Here is a 4,583-nt window from a genome sequence, read left to right as displayed (position 1 = left end):
TCATCCTATTTTCATGGGACACAGATTTCTGAGGCATATGTTAATGCAGGAAGAACAGTGGAATCAAAGAGATGTGCCCAGAGCCAGAGGTTTTTTGTCCTCTTAGATATTTCTTCAACACTCTTGAAGGCGGTACAAGCTGCTCTCTTCCTCCTCCACAACGGCAGGTGCCAGGTTGAGTTCTCAACTTAGATACACATAACTGTTGCATTCGGAGATGTTTGTTCTGTTGAGAGCAAATGAAATGTCAGGAACAAGTCTTTTTGTCATAAACATTGTCTTCGTGATATTCAGCCGGAGTCCAACCTTTCCACACTCAAATGAATCAATGCATTCAAGTGAATCAATGCTCATGACCAATTTCATGTTGACAAGGACACCAACACCACCGACACCTCTTTTGTTGCATGTTCCGAGGAACTGGTCTTCTTCAGTGTCGAAAATGGTGTGATGTGGTTGATGCCTTCTCGTCTCGGTCATATCAATGATGTTGTATTTGATCTTTCATGCTTGCACCATCAGGTTCTCAGTGGATGCATCCGATGCCAGCATACGTGCCTTGAAAGTACAGTCAGTCATTTTTATCCTTCTTCATTTTGACAGCCTTGTTTGGTCTTGAGACTTTATCAACCTCTCCTTCCTCATCTCTCTTAACGCTGCCGTATTGGTAGCTCTTTCAGGGTCAGGGGATTGAGACCCATAGTATTTACTGTTTTTGGCATATCAAGTAAGCTGTGGATAGCTTGTGAGGCTCTGCTATGCGGGCAGGATACTCTTGGTAGCTTGCCAGGCTCTCTGGTTGGTACTGGTAGGGCTGTCCATGTTATTTGTGTTATTATTTTCACTCATTGAGCTCAGTGGGCTCCTGCCTGTCTTCCCCATTGTGTTTTCTGTGCAACTTCTGTGCTAAGGATGATCTCTGTAGTTAGCCCCCTTGGAGTTTCTGATGGATCATGGTGAGTATTTGTATATTTGGAAATAGCAGCCTTGAAGTCACTTTTAATAAAAAAGAAAAAGTAGAACGAGGCAAATCCCCAAGGGTCATCTTCAATTCTGCATAGATTATATAAGATATGTTCATAAAGATAAGGGAACTGAAAAGTTATTATCTGCAGAGTTGCAGGTTTAATTTATTTTGTTGAATAGAGCATTTATAATCAGTGAGTTATCAATATATAAAATGAAGTGTTATTGTAACTTCTGAAAACATGTCAAATATCAGTTTGAAAAGTTATTTCACTTTCCTGAAACAAGACTAAGTTGGTGTATAAACTTGAGCATTTGTCAAGGCTGAATCATGTCTGAAAGAGACGTCTCAAAATAATAATTTGCTTTATCTACAATGTCCTGAGTGCTCTACTGATAGTTTATGTTTATGATTCTTTTGCCATAGTGACTATACCCCAATTATTAAAATATTTTATTATATGCAATACAAAGCCATACAGAATTAAAATATTAGTATTTATTGATGAATATTAATTTCTCTTTCTAGAACAGTCATAATGTATTTTTGTTGTTGTTTTGGGGACATACTTGGTGATGCTCAAGGTTTATTCCTAGCCCTGTGCTCAGGGCTCTCTCCTGGTGGGCTTGCGTGACCATTTGGTGTTCTGGGGAGTGAATCTAGGTCAGAGCATGTAGGACAAGCAAGTTACTCATTGTACCATTGTTCTGGCCAGGTCATATAATATTTTGATAAAAATATTATTATAATAGGAATAGTTTATGTAAACGATTTGGCCTGTGAAATTTACATATAGAAAAAAGAGGAGGAAAATATTATTTATAAAAATATTAAATACTGAGATACCCAAAATAATCATGAGATTTTTAAGGAGTTGAAAACTTCCCTATATAATCAGTTCTCAGTTAATATAAATAAAACTTTACAAAATCAATTCTCAATTCAGACATCTCTTGTTTTAAAAAAAATCAGAAATTTGTATTATTTGCTAAAGTAAGAAGAATATTGAACTGAAACCCAGGTCATCTGAGTTCTAATGTTGTATGTTTGTCCTTGGGCAAATTTCATTCCATCCCGTGCTATCAATGCACTTTGTAACGAGGAAACAAAAAACCAATAAAGGAAAGCCTGTGGTATATTTGAGGAACTTGGAAGAGAGATGCAATAGATATTAGAAAACCTTCTACAGGCATGAAAATAAGCACTTTTATTATGCCTCCAAGAAATTTAATGATCTTACATCTTAGACCCCCATTATTATCTTTGTAATAATAAGAAATGTGAATTTAAGAAAACTGAGCAAAATATTGGCATAATCTGAATTGTAGGTTATCCAGAATTTTTATCTAGCTTGCTCATCAGATCCAAACATTCTGATTTGATTAGAAAAACAAACAAGCAAATAAACAAATGTAGTTCAAACAAATCATGAATTAGTCAAATATTTTTTACAGGTCTGAATGAACTAGATACATTTATTTAGTTAACAAATTATTTATTTCAGGAGAGAGCGTGAACGCAGTTCCCCCACTACCACAAATTATGCAGTTGAGTTTCATGTATTTTGGGAAATCGCAGGGGTCAGCACATCCGAAGTGCTATAGAAATGCCTTGTCCTGGGAAAACCACTTCCATGACATGGTATCTCCCTGCCAGGTAATATACAAATTGATTTTTAAACCTCAGTTATATACAAATTATGTGCCATGTGCACAAAATGAAACACATACTTTTTGCTTCAGGATTTCATGGATTATGTTGGTTCAATTAAAACTCAAGGTCACACCACACACAAACACCCTCCCGTTGATCGTCGATTTGCTCGAGCGGGCCCAGTAACGTCTCCATTGGAGACTTTGTTGTTACTGTGTTTGGCATATCGAATACTCTCGGTAGCTTGCCGGGCTCTCCAAGAGGGGTGGAGGAATCGAACTCGGGTTGGCCATGTTGGCCGCTTGTAAGGCGAATGCCCTACCCGCTCTGCTATCGCTCACACCCAGCAATGCTCAGGGCTTCCTCCTGGCTCTGCACTCAGGAATTACTCCTGGCGGTGCTTGGAGAACCACGTGGGATGTCGGGGATTGAACCCAGGTTGGCTGCGTGCAAGGCAAACATCCTATGCACTGTGCTCTCGCTCTGTCCCCCTTTCTGTTAATTGACTTGCTTTTAGAAAGACCTATCAGGACCCCTCAGCCTGTAAGTTCTGTGAGAGTAGGAATAACGATGTATATCGGTCACCATGAACATCCCCGATGGCTAACACCGTTCCTGGCATTGAAGTACCCTGTAAAACAGAGGGCTAGAGAGATACTACAGTGGGGAAGGTGCTTGTCCTTGCATGCAGCTGACCCAGGCTCTATCCCAAGCACCCTCTCCTCCAAGAATGACCGCTAAGTAGTGCATGGCTCAAGGTATTGAGTTAAATACTCAAGGTATTGAGTTAAATGCGATCCACATTGAATCTCTGGTAGGCAGATGCATAGTTCAGAAGGACGAATTGAGGAGTAGCAAGTTTGTGTCTAGAGCATAAGAAAAGAATGTATAGAAGATTATTCTTAGATAAGTGGTTAGGAAAAGATAATAAAGAATCACATTTCATATATTAGGATGAGGTGCTTAGTCAAGTTCTCATTTTCTGTCTTAGAATGTCAGTAATAACATTTAAAGTAGAACTTCTCTGTCTAGTCAAATATAAACTCCAAAGAAGAGATGGAACAGAAATTTGAATTTAGGGCTTGAGACTTTTCCTGTGATTCTTTATCTACCATAGGAAAGATTTTTAAATACCTTTATATTGCAATTTTGATATCCCCTCTATTATATTTTATATAAATAAGGATATATTTGAATGTATATATAATGCTACACTGAAATCTTATTATTCAATATGATTATCATTTTTCTACAATATGATTATAGAAGCGATTAAATTAAGACTATGTCTAAAGAGAGAGGCAGAGGCCATGTTCAAACTTCTCTGCAATTCCAGATTCTCTAATTCCAAGCTTCTCTAATTCACAGGTGTAATATCACCTTTATTCTGATCTTTGGATGGTGGTACCATTGGGAATTTGCAGGGTCAGCACTTAATCAAATGGCAAACTAATGGATTGTAATGGACCTAGTGAAATGAACAGAAAATACTCCCAGAAAGGCAAGGATACTCTAGTTTTGATTGTGGCAAAGTGAAAAATTTGCCTGGCCTCTAAAACAAGAAGAAATGGGACTGTGCAGTAATTTTAAAGCTGGTAGGGTACTTCCTTGTATGCAGCAGACCTGGGTTTGATCCCTGGCACTATCTCTGGTTTCCTGAACACTGCCAGGAGTGATACCTGAATGATGAGTCAGAAGTAACTTCTCCAATTATTTCTAAAAAGGACAAATGTAAATCTACAACTGTACCTCATGGTGTCTCACTAATAAAATTTTTTTTAAAAAGTACATGAAGACCAAAGTATATTGTACTGTTTTACAGTGTCACGTTTATATTATTTTACTTGAAAAGCTAGAGGAAATTACATTATTTATTATATTTTATTATTTTGTTTTAAATGCTTTCTAATTTAAAAATACATTTATTACAAATAAAATTCTGCATCTTCCACAAAAAATAAAA

The 4,583-nt window shown here is 37.4% G+C and overlaps 1 non-coding gene across 1 annotated transcript; it reads right to left on the bottom strand.

The window, feature by feature from the left end:
• Nucleotides 1–2,468: 2,468 nt before the first annotated feature.
• LOC130027912 (U1 spliceosomal RNA) lies at nucleotides 2,469–2,630 on the bottom strand. The gene has a single exon (XR_008793117.1). It is a non-coding gene; the product is annotated as a U1 spliceosomal RNA (small nuclear RNA).
• Between the last annotated feature and the right edge of the window lie 1,953 nt (nucleotides 2,631–4,583).

The sequence above is a fragment of the Sorex fumeus genome, unplaced genomic scaffold (genome assembly GCF_029834395.1).
Source record: "Sorex fumeus unplaced genomic scaffold, SorFum_2.1 ptg000037l, whole genome shotgun sequence".
Lineage (NCBI taxonomy): Eukaryota > Metazoa > Chordata > Mammalia > Eulipotyphla > Soricidae > Sorex > Sorex fumeus.
The sequence above is the reverse complement of the archived record's forward strand: the minus strand, read 5'-3'. Positions and strand labels throughout refer to the sequence as shown.